Source organism: Pseudorasbora parva, chromosome 1, assembly GCF_024679245.1.
Source record: "Pseudorasbora parva isolate DD20220531a chromosome 1, ASM2467924v1, whole genome shotgun sequence".
In the NCBI taxonomy this organism is placed as follows: Eukaryota; Metazoa; Chordata; class Actinopteri; order Cypriniformes; family Gobionidae; genus Pseudorasbora; species Pseudorasbora parva.
In genome coordinates, this window is record NC_090172.1 from 18,974,230 (window position 1) to 19,000,480 (window position 26,251).

The following is a 26,251-nucleotide window of genomic DNA, read 5'->3' on the forward strand; positions in this document are numbered from 1 at the left end:
CTAAACAACTTTTTTCAACTATAAACCACCTTCTTAAACCCCCTGCATTCTCCCACTCTGAGACCACAGAGGAAAGGTGTAATATGCATATTCATTTTTTCAAACAAAAAGTAAATAACATCCGCTCCAACCTTACTACTACTACTGCTCTGTCCCCTCAAATGGATGACCCACCATTGAAGATTGTCCAGCCCCTCTGTTCTTTCTCAAATGCTACACAGGAACAGGTAGAGGATGTCATCAAAAAAATGAAGCCGACCACTTGTGCTCTGGATCCTTTCCCTTCAACTCTATTGAAGGCCAACCTCTCTATAGTTTCTCCTTTTATTACCAAAATCATAAACCACTCCCTTACGGTTGGTCAGATCCCATCTACATTAAATACTGCTGTCATCAAACCTTTACTGAAAAACCCATCCATGGATCCAGAAGTTCTCTCCAACTACAGGCCCATATCGAATCTGCCATTTCTATCGAAGGTCCTAGAAAAAATAGTTGCAGCACAACTTCATGTTCACCTCAAACACAATAACCTGTTTGAAAAGTTTCAGTCGGGTTTCCGCCCTGGTCATAGCACTGAAACAGCCTTGGTCAGGATCACCAATGACCTCTTGATGACAGCTGATACTGGTTCTCCATCTCTTCTCCTCCTACTAGACCTAACAGCTGCTTTTGATACAGTAGACCACAACATTCTCTTACAACGCCTGAAATACAACATTGGACTCTCAGAAAAAGTTCATAATTGGTTTATTTCATACCTCACTGGTAGAACTGAGTATGTTGCCCTTGGAAAATGCAAATCACTCACCCAAAATGTCACCTGTGGTGTTCCTCAGGGCTCTGTGCTGGGACCCACACTGTTCTCTATGTACATGCTTCCCCTTGGAAAAATCATTAGCAGACATGGTATATCGTTCCATTGTTATGCTGATGACACACAGCTTTATCTACGGACAACCCCAAATTCCTCTGCTCCCCTGCCAACATCCACACTGACCACCTGCCTGGAGGAGATAGAGACATGGATGAACCTCAATTTCCTACAGTTGAACTGTTCCAAAACTAATGCTATCTTAATTGGTACGCAACATCAGCTTCGCTCTTCAATCATCACTGGCATTACTTTCTCTGGCCAAAATATCACCCTTTCCACATCTGTCAATAATTTAGGGGTCAAAATGGATTCTCAGCTCACCTTTGACACCCACATAAAACACCTCAGCAAGACTTCCTTCTTCCACCTCAAGAACATTGCCAAACTCCGTCAAACTTTCAGCCTGGCTGATGCAGAGAGGCTCGTCCATGCCTTTGTCTCCTCCAGGCTGGATTACTGTAATGCACTCCTCATCGGGATCTCTGGCAAAAGCATCCAGAGGTTGCAATACATCCAAAACAGCGCTGCCAGAATCCTGATGAGGGTGCGCAAGCATGAACATATCACCCCTATCCTGAAATCTCTTCACTGGCTACCCGTCCGGTTGAGAATTGAATACAAAGTTTCACTCCTCACCCATCAGTGTATTCACGGACATGCCCCCCTTTACCTACAGGAACTTATCACCTATCCGACTTCTTCACGCACCCTTCGTTCGGCAAACACAAACACCCTCCAAGTTCCGAGAACAAAACTTTGCAGCATAGGTGGTAGGGCCTTTTCATCGGCAGCTCCGAGGCTGTGGAATGCCCTGCCGGACTACCTGAGGGCCCCACAGACTATTGATGTTTTTAAACGAAACCTTAAAACATATCTTTTTACACAAGCTTTCGAATAAATGTGTTTTATAGGTTTTATTGTGTTATATGTATATATATATACATATGTATGTGTATGTATATATATATATATATATATATATATATATATATATATATATATATATATATATATATATATATATATATATATATATATGTATGTATATATATATATATATATATATATATATATATATATATATATTTTTTTTTTTATTTTTTTAATTTATTTTATTTTTATTTTTAAAAGTGGCTATTTACTACCACTTGGTGTTTTGTAGCACTTTGAGATTGTAAAAGTGTAAAGTGCTTTACAAATAAAATTCATTATTATTATTATTATTCTACTGCAAATTCTACTGCACACAAAGCAAATTTTTCATCAGTCATGAGGCAATACAAGCAGATATTAAACAACAGATTGTATTGGTTGCTATGTGTCTCCTGTATCTTTGACATAAAAGTTATTAAATAAAATAAAATGTAATTAAATAAAATGCAATTAACCCTTAAATGCATGACTGTTTCACCAAACAATCTTACATATTCAGGTCGTTAGCGACCCAGATCTATATTTAACATGGATAGACCTCTACCTGTCGTGATAATATATAAAACTCCTGATTTTAGAGTAACAGCTACAGAAGAATAAAATAAAACCTATTTCGTTACCTTTGTGAGCTTGGAAGGATTCAGTTTGAGCAGATGTTTAATACCATCATCATATGACCTCGTCAGAGCTCGTTTACCAATATATTCAGCTTCTGCCTCATATCGCGATCTCCAGCATATTCTCCAAACTCATTTTCAATGTCTTCAAAATCAATATTTTGATCACTGACAGCTTCTTGACCACATCCATCATCAAGAGACAGTGACACTAACATATGATTGTGTTTAGTACTTGCTCTCTGAAGTAAATCACTGAGACATTTCAAGTTTTGCAGATTATAATTATTGTTTCGTTTTCTGTCAGAGGTAACTATGAGTGAAACGTCACTTCATCATTGGGTATCAGACATTGCCACCTTGTGGAATAAAGGTGAATTGTGCCGTATTTCGTCATTATAGATTAATTTATTATTGTGCAAAAAATATATACGTACAATCCTACACACCTCGGGTCGTTAGCGCGTTTTTAATAACCCATCTATCGCGGTCATCTCCCTCCGCCTCAGCCATCTTCCTTGTTGTTGTTGTTATTCTCCCGGAACCGGAAGAATTTGAAACTTCACAACTTTATCGTCCGCCAGAAAATAAACAGTGACATAATCGATTATGGCACTTTGCCGCATCGATGCTGAATCGTTGATGCCCCGCATCACGATGCATCGCCGAATCGATTATTGTTGACACCCCTATAAAATAAATCTCTTGGCAAAATAACTGGTGTCCAGTCCTGTGAATTAAACTACCACGGGGAAAAGCTTAATTTTTAAGTCTACATTTTGGCGTCACGAAACTAGGATTGCATCTTCAGCCATTTGTCTGTCAATCAGGTAAGACTTTTTTCTTTCTAAATAGTTCTAAGTCTGCCTGATGATTATATACATTGACTGAGACTGTTAAAAAGAATTGTGTTATACCAGTTGTATTGCCAATGAATATATGTCAGACATAGTAAAAGTAAAATAATAATTTAATTTGATTTGGACTTTTTAAGTTGCTCAGATCAGTGAACCTTGAAGTAACCTACAATATTTGAATGAAGCTGGGGTAAAAGTGGGTCTTTGGTTAAAAGACCATTTAGGCAAATTTTCGGGAGAATAAGCCATAAGGCGATTCAGCAATTAGCTTGACATGGCTGCAAGGTGGTGAAATGTGGTGACTCTGCTCTGGAAGTAGACTCTAAAATATTTCACACACTGAAGATCCGTGCTGTTACAGACAGACAGGGAAGGTGTCAAGCTGGATTAAAAGCAGTTTAAGGTGGCAGAACTGGACTCTAAAGGGGAGTCCTGTTTATAGAGAATCCTAAAACGTTTAAACATGCTGAAGTAGGTGAAATTGTGGGCATTCTGATTTTGACAGAAGCTGTTCAAGTATTTGAGGAGGAGAAATTTATCTGAGTTCAACTGAACAAAGAAACTAAATAATAATAATAATAATAAACCTAAAGGAAGAAATGTATCTGAGTGAAACTAAAAATATATGTTCTCTATATGAAAATATAAGAGATTTTTTCTTTTGTTCCTTGAGTTTTTAGGAGAGAAAGGGAGATAAGCCGGGTAGCCCTCCCTTCAGAACACACACACACATCTTCCACACATGCACACACATACACAGTATATATAGCTTAGACAAGAGAGAGAGGGAGCCCCTCCTTTGGAGATTCTCTCACACACACACACACACACACACACACACACACACAGACATACCATAAGCCCTTCTGTTCTGAGAAAACATACAGAGTGACCAATAATTTGCAAAATGACAGAAAGTAACTGTAACAGCAGAACAATTTCTGCATGGTATCTGGAAAAGAAGAACAAGAAACAAGTTACGTTTTTGAAAAAAGGACTTGATATTAATGCATCCATGGATGAGCAGTTAAATTGGTTTAAGAGACAAAAAGACTATCAAGTTAAAAGTATTTCCAATAATGGCAGCTAATTGGATTGTGAAACAAGGTGGAGTTTGTTGCGGTATTGATGGTGGTCTAGTTCCACTTGCTGAAGCAATGAAGCCTCAAGTTGAAGCATATACCAAGTTGAGCAAAATTATGTCTATCACATGTTCAGAAAAAGAACACATCACCAGTGATGATTCATTTGATCCAGATTGGACAGATATAATAGCTGAAGCTGAAATGAAATACTCACAAACACCAGCAAAATCAGCAACAACTGTAACACCACCTCCTTACAAGCCAATTTATCCAACTTTGCCTGAACAATGTACAAGTTAATCTAAACCTCTGATGCAGCCTCAAACTTCAAGCTCGAATGGAGTTCCAGGTGACAAATTGTGTATTGCTTCTGCACAAGCAGCTCCAATAATTACCAGATCTAAATCAACTCAGCCAAACAGAGACATGCTGTGATGTTCACCAGGTCGCAACTATGGATCAGACTGGGGGCGATGAGACAAGAGATGACGACAGTTAAAATGGAAGAACTACAATCTGAAATGATGACAGAAGAGAGACCATTCACACCAGGAGAGTGTCAAGCAATTCTCACAGCCTTGCCTCAATTGAAGAGACAAGATCCAAACACAGAGTTTTGGGGAGAATTAGATTCTTTGGTTGAAGCACATCAAATGACACTAAGAGACATACACATCATTGTGAAAGCTAAAATCCCAAGAGACAGATGTTGAAATTTCTTTTTAAGTCTACAATGATCACTTGATGCCCCCTATTGGCGGTTATGTTTAAAAGTATGATTGCATGTTTTATTTAGAACATCAATCTTATTAAATAATTTATTGCAGCTGTATTTTTTGCAGTTTAAATTATTTATTTATAAATTATTTTTAAATTATATTTGATTGGTAACAGCCTACAGTGTCTTTACTATTATAACTAAATTTATTGATCAAATTTAAGAATTTAACATGAAAGATGATGCATACATTTAATCCGATTTTTTAAAAATGGCCTTTATAAAATTAAATAACACCCTGGGTGAATATCATATATATATAAAGCCCAACATTATCCAGCGCTGAAAAAGATGATGCCTGCTCTGTCCAAATGATATCGTTTGATTAACTGCTCGTTGTCAAACATTTCGAACACATTCTCCCTCTTGAAAGATTGCGCATGTCTTCTGTTTCCTCAGCGCCATCACAAGCCCTCACTGGCAAATCCTAACCACTTGAGAGACCTCTCGAGCTGTTTTAAATAACTGGGAGAGTAAGGCCCCGATCACACAGAACGCCTTTTTGCAGCGAGTGGCGCCTTTTTTGAATGGATTTCGGTTGGAAGAGAACGTTATGCGCGCTGCTTACGCACCCTGGGCGCCTCGCGTTTAAACCGCTTGCTGCGTGTTGCGTTTTTGAAGGAGCGCTCCGAGCGCATGAAGTTGAAAAAAGTCAACTCTGAGCGGAAAAGCATGCAACGTCATCGCGTTTATTTTCTGTTGTCCAATCGAATGAATAAAGAGGCAGGCCTTCCGTTGTGTTGACCGTTACATTGATTTGACTGACAGTACAGGTGATTTGGGGGTTGCCAAGAAACATTTTTAAAAGAAACAGCGCACTGCTCTTTTCTGAATGAAATCGGGGCCTAAGAGTGATTCTTAGCTTTAAGAAATTTGATAACTTTCAGCACTTAAGACTAAAATAGCACTTTGAGACGCTTGATAAATATGGGTCATGATTGATAAACAGCATTCCAGTGGGGGATGATGATTGACAAAAATCTATGCTTCCAGATATTAATTTCAATGGCACAATCAGAGACATGCATCAGATTTCTGCATTCATGCACAATCAGAGTGTTTTTTTTATTATTATTTTAAAACAATGACAAGGGGGCATGGCATCACATGACCGGTATTTATAGTTTTCGGGCTGCAGTTTGTGTTCCCTTTCAGTTCCCTTTCAGTTCAGGGTTTCGCTTAGAAAGCCAGCTGCCTTCAATCTCAATCAAGATGATCCAGTGACATGAAAATGTCATGGGTCTGTGGAATTTGCCTAATACAACCCCGCCCCACTGCGTGGGTATAAACGGTGTTGCATAGCAGTCACGTATCTATGTTTCTGCTTCGGAGCCAAGTTCTACTTGCCTTCCTAAGCGTTATATCTCTTCAAGATTAGTGTCAAGACACGTGCTCCGTTCCTGGGTGCGGTCGATATGTTAGTCCGTCTGACAGGCATGATCGCTGTTTGGCATGCTTGGGCCTCGCGCACGCCTGGATGCGTCATGTTCTCACTGTGGGAACATGACCATCGCAGTGCTGCGATCAAGACTCAATGATCTCCGTACTGGAGCGTGAGTCCCCTCTACCACACCCTGATCTACTGTCTCCTCGTGAGGCAGTACTTTGGCTGGTGGTCAGGGTGATCTGAGGGTGTAGGTTTGGGCCAACCCGACATGTATTCCTCAGGCCACACCCCCCTCTTCGGTACTGCAACCCGTGGCGCTACCAGATGTTAGCACTGGTGTTTCCCGTCCTGTGCCCGGCGTTTCATTTGCGGCGCTGGCGGAAGATGCCATATCAATCGCCGCATCACGAGGCGGGCTGGATTTCTCCAGAGATGAGGCTTCGCCTGTGCCACCTCCAGCGGGAGTGTCGGCATTGTCCGAGTCTGATGCGGAGCTGACAGCCATGCTAATCCGAGCGGCCGAGAGCCTCGGGCTCGAGTGGAATTATCCCACGAGTGCGCCCGCCAGCCGTCAGTGCCTTTTTTCCCAGAGGCACATGAAGAGGTTTTGAAGTCCCCGTTGTCTTTGCGCAATCATTTGGCAGCTGCTTCTGCCTTCACGGTGCTTGATAATGGCACGGTTAAAGGGTAAACAAAATGCATCCTCAGAGCGCCCCCGCACGGCGACTCAAAGCACCCATCCTAGGCCTGTAGGTTCCCGTCCCCACTAGTGGGTGGGGCCAATAGCGCCGCAGGCTGGGCAGTGTCTGCCCTGTATGCTTTGGCCATCCTTCATGTTTACCAGGCCAGGATGCTCAGTGACATACACGAGTGCAGTGCTGACCCTGCCTTTGTGCATGAGCTGCGTGTGGCTGTTGACCTCATCCTACAGGCAACGAAAGTGACCGCACAGGCTCTCGGTCAGGTGATGTCCACTTGTGTGGTCCAGGATCGGCATTTATGGCTTAACCTGGTTGAGATGTGGGAGTCTGATAGGACACACTTCCTAAACGCTCCCATCACCCAGGCTGGGCTATTCGGCAGGCCGGTTGAGGACTGCACCAACAGTTCTCAGCCGCACTGAGACAGACTGAGGTTATTAACCCCTTACCTGTCATCTCCCGATTTGGCAAATGGAGCATTTAGACACACTCATATAGTATAAAGACAGCTGCTCGTACAGTATTCTGAAAATACACATAACCAGTGGTGGGCTATCAAACACTGTCACAATCATATATATACAGCGATGTGTCGGTGTGCTACCCCCTGCTGATGTCATCAGCTGTCTGAACTTTTCGCGGGTTGTAAGAATTCTGTGTGAAATAAACTATGGCCGTCGCGGATGACGGGCTGCATGTGAATGATCGATCCTGATATCAAGCCGGTAATGGTAGCTAACAAGCTGTGTTTTTTCTGTTTCTTTGGATGTTCTGTTGGTCCGTATTTTTGTTTGTTTAAGAGTATTGTGCCAGCTGATTTTGATTCTTTTCACCATTTGCCTAAACGGTGACACGTGAGTGCAGTATCATCAATAAATAGTCAAATTGCCTTTTTGTCTCGCGTGTACTTTTTGCTTGCCCCCTTCCCAACGAACACTATGAAAGCAAAGTTCGTAGTAGTATTGTGTACAGTGCATTATTGTATTTTGTGTGTGTGTGTGTGTGTGGACACAAATGTGTATTATGACACAGGTATTACTGTGTCATAAGAGGGTGAAATATGAGAGGGTGAAATATGAGGACATTGGCCATGTCCCCACTTTTCAAAATATATAAATCATTCAGGATGAGGTGTTTTTTTAGAAAGTTAAAATGCAGAATGATTCCTGTGATGGGTAGGTTTAGGGGCAGTGGCAGTGTAGGGGGATAGAAAATATGGTTTGTAAGGTATAAAAACCATTGCGCCTATGGAATGTCCCCATATGTCACAAAAACAAACGTGTGCGTGTGGGTGTGTGTGTGTGTGTTGTTATGGCGACGGCGTGGGGCTTGTTGATCGTGTGTGTGTGTGTGTGTGTGTGTGTGTGTGTGTGTGTGTGTGTGTGTGTGTGTGTGTGTGTGTGTGTGTGTGTGTGTGTGTGTGTGTGTGTTGTTATGGCGTGGGGCGTGTTGATTGTTAGTGAAGGCCCTGACTGAAACCCTACAGTACGCTACTGCACATAACCAATATATATTTAGAAAGCCAACACTTAAGAGTTTACAGCTGAATACTCAGACAGTTATTAATATAGAGATATTTGGGCTAAAACATAAAAATAAAACATTTAAATATTTTAGATATTGTTCTTCATTTATAGCTACAACTCAAGTGAAGGCACAAGTGTGGTCATGGTTTATGTAAAATCTGAGGCTGTTATATCCAAAACTAGGAATTTTATTAAACATTTTCTAAGACCATGTCTGAATTTTTTTAAAGATATTTTTATCAAATAAGTTTGTTGGCCTGAAGACACGTTTGCAGTCTTTTGTCTAATGTCTGGCGAGGAGAAGAGCTCAATTAATACTACAATGTGCTCACTCAACAATCGTTTCACACTTTTGAATGTATGAGATGTAATCCTCATTATTCTTTTGTTATTGTTATTTATTTTTATTTTATTGATTGATTGAGTGTTGCTAGGCAACGTGGGGGAGAGGACGCTGGCGTTGTCTGTTCGCCGCTTCTCCACCCACAAATCATGTTACTGTACTATTAGATTTAGATTTGATTTTATTATGTTTGTGACTATTTTAAAAGTCAGAGCTACAATTGGGACTGCTGCTGATTGCTGGCAGCCACTGAGAGGACGTTGTTCATTGTTTCGCCGTTTTCCACCGTCCATCGTTTTCTTCTCTGATGTTTATGTTTGAATTGTTGCGGTTGGTTTTGGTTTGAAGGACATTTCATGTTGCTCGCTACGGCTGCTCTCTCTTCTGGGCCCTGGCTGCTCACTGGTGGTCTCCCTCGGGCTTGAGCTGCATGGTGGCTGAAGTTTGCACCGGGCCAGCATCTTAGGCGTCCGGCATGATGTTGGGATGTTTCCGCTTCTCGGCTGCGCCGCTGTTCCGTCTTGCATTGGGGCTGTGGAGCAGCTTGGACTTCTGAGTCGACCCCGGTGTGTCCACAGAAGTGCCTGGAAAAAAAATTTCTGCATCCTGTATGGTGCTGCGGCGATCCCCATCATCTGAATCGTCATGAAGACCTATCATCTGGTCTTAAGCTGTCATGCCTCGACGACAGGGCTCTTAGGGCTCTTATCATGCTGGAAAACTCTTGAAACTTTGCACACACATCAGAATCTGCGGCCATCAGGGTTGGACCACAGCTGATACCCGGACGTGGCAGGGGGGCTCGACAGCACCCCCTTAATTGGGGTCTGAAAACTTGGTCCACATATCAAACACACAACAGGAAGTGAGCTATTATGGGTTGTTCAGAAAACGCATGCTCTGAAATATGATATATCCAAGGCGATTGACCCGGTCAGTGCCAAACTCGGTCAGCATGAAGTCAAGACACTGAGGATGCTAAATTGCGAGCGGATTTTTGATATCTCAGTACAATGTCAAAACATAGCAGATATAAAGCTGGTAAGCCCTTCTTGATATTGTAAATACTGTTGCCACGGCAACACATCAAACTATAAGATTCTTTTTCGCTGCTTTTGAGACTCTTAAAATGCTCCAAATTACATGAAACTTGACACACACATCAGACATGCTGTTCAGTAGATATGGGCAAAGACTTAAAAATGGGTGTGGTGGAGGAGCTCAGTAACGCCATCTTTTGACAAAAGTAATGCAATCTTTTGTCCAAAGTGGGGGGGGGGGGGTAGTTTTATCTTCAGTCACCAAACTCTGTATATATATTGTTCTCTTTGAGCCGGACAGCATTCTAATTTACAGTCATTCGCTCTGACCAACAGGAAGTCAGATATTTAGGGCTTGAGGTGTGAGGACCTTATTGTAATTGCTCAGTCCATCATTCTTCTTCTCCCAAATGAATTACATTTTTGAGGGCCAAAACACGCATGAAAACTCATGAAATTTTGCACACGCATCAGAAGTGGTGAAAATATACATCTGATATGGATTTCAGAATTAGGTGTGGCAAAAAGGTTCGATAGCGCCACCTACAAAATTTTAATTAAGAGTCATTCGCGTTATGTTTCATGTATGAGTATGAAAATTACTAGGATTTTCCCCCCTACATTGCACTGTGCCTACTTCAGAGATCACTTTTCCCACCTAATTTTGCCTACCATCAAATGCCTTACCTCTTTAGAAATGAGCAGAATAATTGTGTGAAGTAGTGGCACAGAGTTATAGCGGCTAGAATTTTGTTTTTTTGTTTTACACAAGCTGCACGATTAAGTCGTTAATCGATACGAAAAGCTGCAATTTCAACGTGTTAAAGCATCCAGATTTGTAGCCATGTTACAGTTTTTCTCAATTGCTAAAACACTAAAACCCATCGGCTGAACAAATTTCTCAGTTGTCTGAACTCATTTAGCTAATTGTGCAGTCTGTTTTCAATACCTTAAACCATTTCACATGGTTTAAGGCAATTTGCAGATCTCACTTAGACTTTTCAGCAAAACTCTAAACACATTCTCACTGTCAAGACACATTCTGCACTCTAATGCACGTCATCCATACGGGTTAACACAAGTGGCAACAATCAAATACAAATGGAGAACACAATGTCATTGATTGAACACAACCACTCAAAACTGATTTAACCTGTTTCAAATGATGAGGCACCACCAGTATGTGCCGTAAAATAACGGTAATCTACTGGCAGCTGTGGTTCCAGCAATGTACTGTTAATTTACAGCCTTCTACTGTTTATATACAGCTCTCCTTTTTACAGTATATTACCGTAATAATACCATGAAAGGTAACTTTTCATTTGGAAATCTGATCGCTTCAAACAGTTCTCATTTTAAAACAGGTACTTATACGGTGTTTGTGCTGCAAACTTGTTTCATTTGAGTTATTTCACACTTGTAAGGTGTAGTAGTGAAAGAATGAAGAAACATGACTTTAACTTCAATATTTGCAGTTCATTGTGCGCAATAGCACACACATATATGATAAATTACTCAACAAACAGCTCATAACTGCATCAGCAAACACAGTCACTGCCAGTAAATAAAACATCAGGCAGCATATCATCAATGTTTCTCTGCTCATCCTGGAGTGAAGCACAGGCTCTACTCTTCAGCACAATGATAACCCACAAAACTAATGAATTCAACTAAAAGATCTCTTCTATATCATCTTGTGCAACAACACATAAACACGGGTCATTTTAATATTTACTCTCCTTATCAGTTACTGACTTTGCTTTTTTCTATTAACTTTTTTCTATTAACTTGCACTAAAATTCAGTGAAAATATCTTAAATCATCTGGTAAATCTGAGTGTTACGTTTTACAGCATATTACTGTTTTTCCTTGATTTAACAGTAATCTACTGGCAGCTCTGGTTCCAGTAAATTGCCGTTTTTTTTACAGAATTTTTCCGTAAATGAATTTACAATTGCTTACCGTTAATTTACGGTTCCCTCTGTGGGTGATTACCCTTATCGTGATCAGTGTTTGCTTCACTGGGGCTCTTGGCCCTTTACTTTGTAAAAATAGGGGGGGTTTGTCTGCTATAACTGTGTTTCTAAGACACATTTGTTAAAGCAAAACAAATTGTGGTCAGAAGTTATTGGTTATGTTTTGCTCGTAATGGGATGTTTAGTTTGTTTATCTTGTCTAGTGTCTCTTCCCTAAACAAACAAATTGTTTTAAAAACAAATTTACCCTTATTTTATGTTCCCAAACTGGGACACTTCTGAAATTATCCACTGATTATGAATTAATTATAAATGATTTATAAAGTCATGATTTAAAAAAAAAAAAAAAAAAAGTTTGCTCTCTGCTGTCATTTAGACTCACATAAACATGAAGAATCAGCATATGTGTCACAAATCAGGCCTCTGGGGCTCCCTCTGGTCGCCACCAGAGGGCTCCCTTACCTCAATAGTTATCCCCATTCCGGACTTCATTCCCCATAATCCTTTGCCCTGACTCATAAGCAATCATTGTTTACACCTGTGTGCCATTAGCCTCAGTCTATATAAACCATGTTCACTCTGCCAGTCACCGCGAAGTCTTGTAAAGTGTAACACTGCAATTCTGAGCGTTCTCCCATGTTTATTGTCTCTTGTTTTTGGATCACCTGCCTGTCTCTGGCCTATTCTCTTGCCTGCGTTCCCTGCCTTGTTGTGTTGTGTTTGTTTGTTTGTTTGGACTGCCTACACGGATTGTGATCTTGCCTGAACTCTAGACTTCGAGCGTGGACTGCTGTCTAAATAAAATTGCATTTGGATCCCCACTCTGTTGACTCATCGTTACAATATGAATCTCAACAATGGTGACAATCAATTAAAAAAATGAACAGATCAACTCTGAACATCACAAAACACTATTTAAAGTCAACACAACAACAGCACCAAAAATAAAGGCAAATAGTAAGAATTAAAGAAAATAACCAGGCTATTCAGCAGCATAATTTATTCGTCCCGCAATGCATGCTGGGGATTTTGAGTGTCACCATGGTTGAGATTCATACTCCGATTCTTGATGTCTATGTGAGTCAGATTGATTCAGATGTTTTGACCACAAACTGTGCCCATGCTCTTCAAATTATCTGGTTGTTTCAACAATGTTATAAAATTATAGGGTTCAAATTTTACAAAAAAATTATTAGTGAATTAGACCATGTTATAAGTATAGTCAACTAGTTGAAATAGTCAACATTATCTACTCATGTTTTTTTTCTCAGCTTTGCTTGCTATAACAAATGTATTGAAAACACACCGTTACAGCAGCGAGAGAAAAACTAACTCGGTTAATTTCGTAACCTCGGTTCCCTGAGAGAGAGGGAACGAGTATTGCGTATAGGGAAAATTTCCTTTTCTCAAGAATATGAAGCAAAACTTTATTAATAAAGGTATCTATGTAAAGCGCAGTGCAGCTGCACGGCAATAGTCAGCGCGAGGAGCGCTCTGATTGGCTGGGCCACGGCAACTGCAGGAACCTATGGTGAGGCGGCTGAGAGGAGCGAACCAATGGGGCCGCTCCAGAGAGACCGCCGAAAAAGGAGCTTATATTAGCATACGGGAGGCTATATAAGACCCTGATTCACCATGGGTGTCAGGTTTAAAAATCGACTGAAGCAACACCTGAGAAGCACGAACACGGCACGGAACGCAATACTCGTTCCCTCTCTCTCAGGGAACCGAGGTTACGAAAGTAACCGAGTTCGTTCCCTTTCGAGAGAGGTTTCTCATATTGCGTATGGGAACACAATGTAAAACGCTGTGCGTGCTGACTGACCCAAAGTCAAAAAACCTTTAGAGACTGACACAGGCGGGCTTCATACAATACAATACAATACAATATTTATTTATAAAGCACATTTAAAAACAACCAAGGCTGACCAAAGTGCTGTACATAGCAGAGAATAAAATGCAGAGCAGTACAGGACAAAAGAAACAACTGAAAAAATAAAACAAAAATAAAAATAAAAAGCAGTAATCATATCAGAGGCAATGAGCACCAAAGCAAGAGAAAACAAAAAAGTCTTTAAAGCAGATTTAAAGATGGAAACTGAAGGAGCCAGTCTGATATAGAGAGGCAGACTGTTCCAAAGTTTTGGGCCTGCCGTCGCAAAAGCACGGTCACCTCGTTTTTTAAGCCTGGATCTAGGTACGATGAGAAGACAGTGATCGCTGGATCTCAAAGTACGAGAAGGAGTGTATGGACAGAGCAGATCAGTCAGGTATTGAGGGGCCAAATTGTTAAGAGCTTTATACACAAAAAAGTAAAATTTTAAAATCAATTCTGAATTTAACAGGTAGCCAATGAAGTTTGATTAAAATAGGGTTGATCGACTCATACTTCCGTGTCCCAGTGAGGAGTCTAGTTGCTGCATTTTGCACTAATTGTAGGCGAGAGAGAGAAGACTGAGATAGACCAAGGTAAAGTGAATTACAGTAGTCTAGTCGTGATGTTACGAATGCGTGAGTCACTATTTGAAGATTGCTCTTAGTTAAAAACGGTTTCACTTTAGAGATTTGGCGGAGCTGAAAAAAGCATGACTTTACAACAGCACTGATCTGCTTCTCAAATTTTAAGTTGTGGTCAAACAGAAAGCCCAGATTTCTTGCGCATTTGGTTTCATACGGTGCGAGAGAACCACGCTCAGCATCAAACACACAGTTATCCTTAGGCCCAAAGATAATTATTTCGGTTTTATTTTCGTTTAGGTTTAGAAAGTTAATTGAAAGCCAAAGTTTAAGATCACTTAAACAGGCAAACAAGGGTTGTAGACCATTTTTATCATTATGTTTTAAAGGAAAATAAATCTGAGTATCGTCAGCATACAAATGGAAGGATACATCATATTTATTAAAGATGGAAGCCAGTGGTAACAGATACAGAATAAACAATATGGGGCCGAGGATTGATCCCTGTGGGACTCCGCAGTTCAGAGGTACACTAGTGGAGGATTGATGACCAATACGGACACTAAAACATCTATTGTTCAGATAAGAGCGGAACCACTGCAAGACAACGCCTCGAAAACCCAAAGATGTCTCCAGACGTCGCAACAGGACCTCATGGTCAACTAAGTCAAATGCAGAACTCAAATCTAGTAAGACTAAGGCCATTGATTTCCCAGAGTCAGTTTCAGTGAAAATATCACTTGACACTCTTAAAAGAGCAGATTCCGTACTGTGTAGAGCTTTAAAACCAGATTGAAAAGTTTCATGGAGAGAATTTGTGGATAAGTATGATTGTAGTTGAATCAGTACAACTCTCTCCAGGATCTTTGAAATAAAAGGTAGATTAGAAATAGGACGATAGTTAGAAAGAGTGGAAGGATCGAGATTAGTTTTTTTAAGATATGGCGTCACCACAGCAACTTTCAGACTGTTAGGGAAGGAACCCGTTGACAGGCATTTGTTAATTAAAAGTAACAGACCCGGTCCAACTGTGTCCATAATTTGCCTAAGGAAAAAAGGAGGAATAACATCCTGTGGACAGATAGTGGGTTTTAAGTGACCAACAATTTCCTTACATGTGTTCAGATCAATCAACTCCAACTCAGACCAGATAGATGAACATAATGGAACATCATGTGTATACACTGAGTTGGACAATTGAGATCGTAAAATTGTGATCTTATCAACAAATAACTTTGCAAAATTGTCGCAGAGAGCAGTAGAGGGCTCTAAGATGGGATGCACAGAGGGATTTAAAACAGAGTTGATAGTAGCAAAGAGAACTTGAGGTTTATGGGAATTATTAGAAATAAGTTCAGAAAAATGTTTGCATTTTGCAGACTTTGCAGCTTTCTGAAACACCTTATAGGCATTTTGCATGATTTCATACGAAACCTGCAGACGGTCCTTTTTCCATTGGCGCTCCGCCTGTCTACATGCCCATCTAAGGGTACGTGTAGTGTCAGTGTGCCAGGGCACTGGTGCAGGCTTGTGGTTTTTGTACCTCAAAGGTGCAATAGAATTCATGATATCTGCGCAGGTGGAATTAAAAAGATTAGGATGTGTTTTAGCATCCAGGTTATGGAGGGAAGAGACAGATTCCAGGCAGTTACGTACATCGTGATAGGCTGTGGAAAAAACTTCACTAGAGCGTTGGGTAAGACAACGAGTTAAACGTGCCAGCGATGGATTCTTAAGTGTGCGTCCAGTGAGAGGAACAGTAAAAAGTACAGGCATGTGGTCAGAGAAAGATGCACTGTTTATTTCTATATTTGAAATAGAGAAACCATGGGTTAAAATCAAATATGTGTTGGACCAGAAACCCACTGAATAAAGTCGAAAGACTCAATCATATTTAGAAATTCAGCTGAAAATGGTTTCGAAGCACAGCAAACATGAATGTTGAAATCACCCAGCAGTAAAATTTTGTCATATTTGATAACTAGATCCCCCATTAGAGCAGCAAGCTCACTTAGAAAGTCCTTATTTTGCTGAGGAGGACGATAAATTAGAGCTATGACAATGGGGTTAACTAAGACTAATTGTAACAACTGCACCTCAAAACTGTGGTAGGAGCCGGTAGGTAGAGATCGACAGTGAAAAGAGTTTAAAAACAGTAGCAAGACCTCCACCGCGGCCAGACAAACGCGGGGAGTTTAAGAAGTGACAGCCACGGGGCACCAGTTCCGAAAACGGAGATAACTCGCCTGGCTTTGTCCAAGTCTCAGTAACACACAAGAAATCCAGGTTTTGAGAGGCAAAAAAGTCATTTAAAATGAAGGTTTTGTTTACCAGAGACCGGGCGTTAATGAGAGCGAACTTCAGCCGCGATGAAAGAGATGCTGGCTGTGTTTCTCGGCACAGCGAACGAAGGTTGTGAAGATTAGCTCCACCACGGCCAGGGTTGCTATAAAACCGAGCAGGTGCAGAGAGGAATCCGGGTATAATAGGGCGCAGCCATCGGAGTGGGCCATCCAGGGAAGAGTGGCCAGCAGTAGAACTGCGTGCAAACTCGGATCCCCGGCGAAGTGGCGAACCGGCAAACGGGCCGATCTGAGTCGTACAGCGATGCCTCCGCGTTTGCCGCGCCTTCTCCAGCGTCTCCGGCGTGGTAGATCGACCTGGAGCTGGCACAGGTATGCAGGGGGGAGAGATGGGCTGGGTGGAAGCTCTAAACGCGGTCCACAAACATCGCACCTAACGTTAGGCCAGGCAGCGACCGTGCTACGAATGTTTAAAAGTGATGAACGGTCATAGACCAATATAGCATTACAATATAAAACTAGATGAGACATATATAAAAACATAGCAGGTACAAGATATAGCAATAAGGCAGACTGCAGACAGCATGCCAAAGACATCGGCGCCATCTTCCCAATCATATATTCATAATTCATAAGGAGAATGAAGAACCGAAAGACCAAGCAGGAAGTCGCTGCTCATGTGGCTGACCGTAGGCTTGTTGAGTAACACAACCATAGATTATTTGCGTTTGTTTGTTTTTGTATATTGAGTGCATATTTATTTGGACAGTTCATGGTATATTTTCTTGAAAAGACATTTAAAAATGTTTTAGCCTAAAACGTAGATCCAGCGTGGCTTCATGCGCATTTCATGGTCACTAATTGTTGAGTGTTTGGTGCTTACTGGCGATCAACATGGATTACAGAAGACTTTTTTGGTCATTGGTCTTTTTCCTTTTTCTGGAGCATGTATTCTGCTTATCAACTGGATGCAATCTCCTGGAGAATCTGCGACTTGTATATTCAAGAGATCTTCTGGTGCAGCTGTAATTCCATCCTCATCAGGCTATTGTTACGGAGAGGATTCCTGAGGAAATAAGACGCAAGAGGCCACCTACCCCAAGGGAATGTTCTCAGAACAAGAAGGTAATGAGAAGGGGGAAGAAAAAGGGAGGAATAAGAGCTAGACTTAAGCGGGAGAAATGTAAACATCGATCTCTCCCCTCAGTCATCATGGCTAATGTTCGTTCTCTCCGTAACAAAATTGATGAACTGCAAGCAAACGTGAACTACATGCATCAATATAGGACCGCTTCTATTTTATTCACTGAAACATGGTTGAATAAGAACGATAATGATGAGACTTTATATATTGATGGCTTTGGGTCTCCCCTAAGACTTGATCAGGACAATAAGCTTACTGGCAAAAAGCACGGAGGAGGTGTTTGTTTATATGTAAATGCACAATGGTGTTCAACGATTGTCATAAGGGAGAAGTTGTGCACTTCAGATATTGAACTTTTAGCTGTGTCTTTGCGACCTTTTTATCTGCCGAGGGAATTCCCACAGCTTTTTTTTATTGTGGTTTATATTCATCCGAGAGGAAACGTGACTGTAGCCACAGATCATATTAAGAATGTCATAGACAGACTGGAACTGATATCTCCAGATTCTCCTAAATTCATTATGGTGCGATTTTAATCACTATTTTGTAGAAAAATCCATAAAAGGTTTTCAGCAGTACGTCACGTGTGCTACTCGCCTGGGGAAAACATTGGATAAATGCTATGGCTCTATCCCATGTGCATATAGGTCTATCGCTCTTCCTCCACTTGGTTCTGCTGATCACCATACTGTATTGCTCGCACCAGCATATTTACCAGTTATAAGGAGGGCGAAGAAGGTTATAAAGGTTGTTAAACAATGGACTAACGACAGCATTGATATGCTACAGGGATGCTTTGAAACAAACTGATTGGCATACGCTCATAGCGCCATCTATTGATATTAATGAGCAAGCAGATACAGTAACATCGTATATCTCTTTTTGTGTGGACAATATCATTCCTACTAAAAATATTACCATCTTTCCTAATAATAAGCCCTGGGTGACCAAGGAACTCAAAGATATTTTAAATAAGAAAAAGAGAGTTTTCTACACCGGCGCTAAGTATGAAAAAAGGAGGTAAATAGAGAGGTTAAGCGTGGTATTAAACATGCTAAATTGAAATATAAGAACAAGATTGAGCAAACATTGACCCAAGGGAACCTTTACAAAGCTTGGCAGGGTCTTAAGAACATGGCAGCAGTCAATATTGCTCCCATTGCTCGCAAGCACATCCAGGTTGCAGGTAGCAGTTCAATATCTCTTTCAAATGATTTGAATTCTTTTTACACCAGATTTGAGATAGACAATAACATTCAAGTAGGAACAATAATTTCTACTTTAAAATCTGATGACTGTGCTCTTACCATCAGTACAGAAGAGGTTGTACGAGCTCTTAAGAAGACCAAAGCTAAATCTGCACCTGGTCCGGATAATGTCTGAGCCCAAACTTTAGAAAACTGTGCAGAGCAGTTAGCGGATGTGTTTCAGATACTGTTTCAGAACTCTCTGGCCAGTGGTGTTGTCCCTCAGCTGTGGAAACATTCTACAATCATTCCAATACCAAAAAAGAGTTCCATTAATGCTTTAAATGACCTAAGGCCCATTGCTCTAACCTCTCTTGTGATGAAGGCAATGGAGAGGATTATTAAAAACTACATCACTAAAGTTACTGATTCGCAGTTGGACCCACTTCAGTTTGCTTATCGCCCAGGTAGAGGGGTGGATGATGCAAAAGTATTTATCATAGATACTGTCCATAACATCTTGAGTCTCCTAATACCACAGCTAGACTTTTGTTCGCTGATTTTTCTTCGGCATTCAATACACTACAGCCACATATTCTTGCTGAGAAGCTCATCAGTCGTTTCCATTTGGAAGACCAGCTTATCTTCTGGATAATTGACTTTTTGACAAATAGATCTCAGAGAGTGCTGATTAATAACATCTTTTCTGACCTTCTTTATACTTCAACCGGCTCTCCACAGGGCTGTGTCCTTTCTCCGCTGCTCTTTATTCTGTATACTGATGATTGTAGGTCCATCCAACCTAATTGTAGTTTAATTAAGTTTGCTGATGACACTGTCTTACTGTCTCTGCTATCAGACTCCCAACAGCATCATGGCCCAGCTCTTCAGGAATTTGTGGAGTGGTGTGACAACTCGCGTTTGGAACTCAACGTAAATAAAACGAAAGAGATGGTGGTGACCTTTTCCAACAATCAGAGGCAGATGGCTATGGCAGTCACCACTGTGATTCATGGAAAGCCCATAGAGATTGTTGAAGAGTATAAATACCTGGGTACAATATTTGATAACATTCTGAAATTTACTTCTAATACAGAAGAGATATTGAGGAAATGCAATCAGCGGCAGCATCTCTTAAGAAAGCTCAATTCCTTTGGGGTTAGTAAGAACATCCTTACTATGTTCTACTACTCCTATAGACGGTTTCATCGAACGCACGCCTGGCCCGAAGTTAACTTCCGGTCTGTGTCTGTTTGTATGGCGCACTACTCAGTAGAAATACATTTTGACGTACTATTCTTGGTTAACATGATATAAATATTAAAAATCAAGCAGAGAGCACATGACACAAGTTTCCCAACATTATTCTTATATTATGAAACAAAGAAACATGTTATGCCGACGCATTGCATAATTGAAAGGCGAGTGCCCATGCATTTATATAGGCTACTGTGAACCCACCGGTAAAATTACGTTCAAATCCAGCTCAGACATGACATAAATCTGTAGCTTACTATACTTGTTGAAGCCATTAAACAATGTTTTTTTTTCTTCATATTTATTTTTAAATATTATAATATTATTTTTAGATTTCATCTGATTATGATAGGCTATAAGTGCAAAGATGCGAGTGGGTCAGAAATGATTTTGGTGGTTATATTTAGTTTAATATTAAGTTTTGTTTTGTAAAAAGCCTTTCTTTCGTTTTGTACAAATTGTCTCTTAATTTTAATAAAGGGTTCTTCGGTTAATTGCATGTATTTAATTAATAAGAAATAAATAAGTAGACTAGGTTGCGGAAGCCATCGCTTTCATCATGAACCGAAGCGCGTCTCAAACTGAAACTCGGCAGGCTTGCCTCAGACATGAGGAATATGTAGCCTAATATGTGTAGAAACGAAAAGATTTAAATAAGCACATGGTGCAGTGTTCAGAACTCACGGTAAACAACCAGCGTTATAGAGGATCACGGCGATGGGCATGAGCGGGATGTTAAAGTTTAAGGGATTTTTTTTTTTTTTACCTTCTACTGAATATGATCGGGTGCAAGCACATTTTAAACAGCACTTATTCACACACGTAATTTTGTGAATAAGTAATTTTGTCGTTTTCTCTAATGATTTAAAAAACATCTTGTAGTGCTTACCTGCTTGTAGTTATCAGTATACTGTTATATTCTATTATATGATTTTGTCATTTCACACTGTGGCCAATTTAAATGTTACCAACTAAATGAGACATACTGAGTTTATAATTAAATTTATTAATTGCGTTTAATTATTGCATCTAAAGATTTTTCACGTGAATAAAGGCAAATAGATTTGCACACTTTGCTTAATCACTGGTCTAGTCTGTTAAACTTGTCAGAAGTTTTCGTTTCTAATCTGCCCTCGTGGTCTATTTTTTCTCTCATCAAAACCGAATACCATCAGTGGTTGTACATCAAGAGCAGGAACAGTTTTTGTGCGTTTTGTTTCGCGATCTGACCGGAACAAACAGAAAGTCTCTGCAACGGCGTTAAGCGTTAGATTAAAGCGCTCGTCTGTGTGAAGACTGCATGAGCCGCGTTTGCTGCATTGAACTGCATTGTTTGTATTAGTTAGGTTAATCCGTGAAGCAAGATGTTTTAAAAAAGTGGTAGGGACATGTCCCACCTGTCCCACCCGCAAATTACGCCTATAAGTTAAAAAAATTGGTTGATTGACGCCAATCGGACGTTCATGTTTTTTTTTCGGTTATTTGAAAGTTCGGCTAATAAACATGGTCATTTTTTTTTTAAGTTACATAAACTGCTTTCAGGAGTTTTTGACCGGCATATCATCAAAATGTCCGGAAAACGAAACCTCTGCCGGTCACTTTGACCGGCACCATTTTTTTCTAGCGGAAACTCTGGGATCAACGTGACGGTGAGTAATGAATGACAGGATTTTCAGTTTTGGGTGACCTACCCTTTAAGTGGGGCGTTTTCCCACTCTATATTAAAGACATAAATGGGAGATTATTCATAATAAACATGCTGAAACAAAAAAAAAATAATACATTAAGATAATGGTGCACAATCAAAATTAAAGATGCTAACGCATAAGAAAGATAACGCATCCTCTAGTGTTATTGATGTCTACCGGAAGTTAAGTTTGGGCCACAAAAGCGCGCATGCGCAGTAGCGTTTGTTTATGTTGTTCCCGTTGAAACCGTCTATATAGAAAGTGTCATTACTTTTTCTATTGTCTGCTGGTTCCACACCATCCGCCTTCACAACAAAAATCGTTTGGAGTGTTTGGTCAAAGTCTGTTCTAAAATTATTGGACTTCCAATGAGGACTCTTTCTATCATAAGTGATCAGCAAACATTGAGGTTGCCCTTTAGGTTTTTACAAGATCGGTCACATGTCCTTTTTTTGTCTTTGAGTGGCTCCCCTCGGGGCGACGTCTTTGTTGTCCGGGCTGTAGGACACAAAGGAGGAGGGCAACCTTTGTTCCAAAATCGGTGCTGCTTTTAAATTCGCAGCCATCCTTAAGTACCATCAATTTCACATTGCAGTGATTTTTTTTTATTTTTTTTTTATTTAAAAAAAAAATATATATATGTGTATATGTATATATTAGTGTATTTATTCTTTCTTGTATATGATTGAACTTGTTTTAATGTATCTGCACTTGTGCACATTGTGTTATTTGTTTATTGTATGATTTTATGTTTAGTAGTGTGTTACTCTACGAGGCCTTCTTAATTGCCCCCTTGGGGACAAATAAAGTTGTTGAATTGAATTGAATTGAATTGAATCGAAAGAGTCGGTTCGTTTGAAAACCTGACCGGACATAGTCATATCTATGGTAGAGTGTAATGGTGCTATGAAGGATTGAGTATAAGCGGAACACAATGAGCAATCGTTTTGCCAGGGCTGCAGATAGAGCCCTAGATGGAGAAAAGCACTGCTTGTAAAGCTGGGACCTCCAAACTGTAGAATCTGATAAAAGTGGGCGGAGAGACCCAGCCTGCCGCCCCACAGATATCTTCCATGGAAGTGCCACATGACCAAGCCCAAGATGAGGCCATGTCTCTAGTGGAGTGGGCTTTAATGCCTGTAGGACAGGTTAGGGTCTAGACCTATATGCTAGTGAGATTGCATCCACTATCCAGTATGAGAGTCTGTTTCATGACAGCACAAACTTTAGTGCAGCCACCGAAGCAATGAAGAGCTGATCCGACTGCCTGAAGGGGAAGGAGCGCTCTAGATACAATCTCAATGCTCTGACTTGGCAGAATAGGTTCGCGTCTTATTCTCTCTGAGACGCGGGTAAAGGAAGCAGTGTAAAGACCTGCATACTGAAGGGGTTGATAGCACTTCGAGTATAAAACCATGTCTCAGTTTGAGCACAACCTTGAAGTTGCGGACCCAAAGTCAAGACAGGAAGGGCTCACGGAAAGTGCGTGTAAGCCACCCACTTGCTTAACCGAGGCCAAAGCCAGCAGAAAAGCGGTTTTGAGTGATACGTGCTTCAAGCTCGTGGTCTGAAGTGGTTAGGAGGGGGGACCCTTCACGGCTTCTAAAACCATGGCGAGGTCCAAAATAGGGACTGAGGAAGGGGCGAGGCGGGTTTAATTTCCTGGCCCCTTTAAGAAAACATACAATAAGATCACCTTTCCCTAGTGAATGTGCCGCGATCGGAGCGTGGTTAGCTGCTATGGCGGCGACATACACTTTGAGCGTGGAGGGGGAACGACCTGCGTCCATTAGCTCTTGGAGAAAGCAAGCAGTTCCGCCAGTTCCCATGAGTGTGCGTCGATGTTTCGCGTAGCACACTTATTGGAAAACCACTGATCACTTCAAAGCAGAGCTGCCAGATAGCGGGTGCTCTAGCTTCCGAAATAGTGTTCATAAATTGTCAGAGAGGTTTCCAGATACCCGTTGATGGGCCATACGTGGAGGGCCCACAGCTTGGGACTGGGATGCCAGATCTTCCCTTTCACCGGTGTAAGGAGGTATTTCCTTAGCGGAATGGGCCATGGGGCTGTGTCTGACAGCTGAATCAGTTCGGAGAACCATGTGCGGTTCTTCCAAAGTGAGGCTATTAAAAGCATTGTGGATACTGTCTCCCTGATCTTTTTTTTTTTTTTTTTTTTTGATGGTTTGCAGCAGCATCGCGATCGGAGGGAACATATAGAGGGAGTCTGGGCCAAACATGACTTAGATTGTGCTCAGCCCATAAAAGGAGATGCTTAGCCATGCGGTGAAGAGAGTCTGAATTCGGCTGCCCTGGCGATTTTATGTACGTTACCAAGACGTGGTGGTTCTTATGACGTAAGCCGCTCATTTAGTCTTGAGTCAATGACAGTGCCCAGAAAAGATACTGTACTGATAAGCCTGCCCCTCGAAGGCGAATCTCAAGTAGTGGCCTGTAGTGGGGGGGCTATCTGAAAGTATGCGTTTTTCAGATCTATTGTGAAAACCCAATCCCTGGGGCGAATGTGCGCAAGGATTTGTTTCACTGTAAGTATCTTGAAACGAGCGTGTCATAAGTGCTTTGTTTAGATGTCTGGAAAATGGGCCTAAGACTGCCATCCATTTTCGGGACGAGGAATTAGCGACAGTAAAAACCTGACTCGCTAGCGTCGGGTGCACTGTTTCCACCGCTCTCTCCTTTAACAGTTTTAACAGCTCAGCGAGAAGCATGTGACTGACACTGCTTCTTACTGAGGGCTCGACCACAGCTTGAATCGAATCATGGTCTGCGGGCAAAACTGTAGCGAGAACCTCGTTACACCCAATATACCAGAAATGGCCTGCCAGGCCTGGGCTCGTGAAGCCAGGGGTTGAATTAGATTCAGGGGCGGGCCGCTTAGTAATAGGGGCCTGTTAACCCGGTTGCTTGTGCTGTAACACTGAGCTTGTAACACTGTGGGGAAAGTGTTTAGGTTTTGGCGGTGCAGGCTTTGCAGTGGGCGCGCGCCTCACATATGTGAAGTTAATATGTGAAGTTATAAATGTAATTTCGGGAGGAGTAAGCCCATCTAATCTTTCAATTAATACCAAGGTATAAAACCAGCAGCTTACCTCTTCCCCTTTTTTGTTCCTGAAGCATTTGGCCTACCCAACTCTGCTTGACTGGCTTCGCTGCTCATTTCACCTCTCTCTTCTTCCCTCTAGAATCATCACAGGGCTCGGTCGATCCTCATCGTGATGCATCGAGGCCTTCATCATCATCAACATCATCCTCTTCAGCAGTAACATTAAGCCTCGTACCTCCTGCTGAGAAATGGTCCGTCAACGCGCTCAGGCAAAAGTTATCCAGCGGGGGTTTTCCATTTCACCCAGAGGAATCCAAAAGCGCAACTTCACGATCTGCTCGTGTGTTTTCACCAAAAACTCTCATTCTCACGCCGCATTCAGCGTTCTCGCAGCAACACGCAAACATCAACACAAACAACTGCACGATCTATACGGTCCGTTTCAGTTTCAGCTTTCACTTCCGCCCCTTAATTCGGCCGGCACTATCGCGGCCGCAGACATTAGTTCCGCGCCTGCTCGCAATAGTTCCACGGCCTCTTCGACAGTGACTGTTACCTTTCACCCTCCCACAGGTAAGTATAGGTTCTTCTGTTCTTCTTTCCACGCTTCCAATATTTCTGTGCTTTCTGGCTTTTATTCTCTGTTAAATCGAGAAAAGCTATATAATACATTTCTCCTCTGCTATTGGAGCAGGCCCAAAGCGTGAGGCTGCCTCCGCAAACGGTCCTGCCCCCCCCCCCCTTAATTTCTTCTCTGCTATAGGTGCAGACCCAAAGCGTGAGGCTGCCTCTGCACATGGTCCTGCCCTCCCCCCCCTTTAATTTCTCCTCTGCTATAGGTGCAGACCCAAAGCGTGAGGCTGCCTCTGCAAACGGTCCTGCCCCACCCCACCCCCACTAATTTTTGCCTCTACTATCAGAGCAGACCCAAGCGTGAGGCTGCCTCCCCAGATGGTCATGCCCCTCCCTCTCTTTCCTTTCTCCGCTGCCATTGGAGCCGATCCAAGCATGGGGTTGCCCCCCAAGCTTTC

The 26,251-nt window shown here is 41.5% G+C and overlaps 1 protein-coding gene across 1 annotated transcript in view; it reads right to left on the bottom strand.

Moving 5' to 3' along the window:
- Nucleotides 1-26,251, bottom strand: part of LOC137058526 (collagen alpha-1(XXV) chain) — an 800,473-nt gene that overhangs the window by 633,140 nt on the left and 141,082 nt on the right. The window lies entirely within an intron of this gene.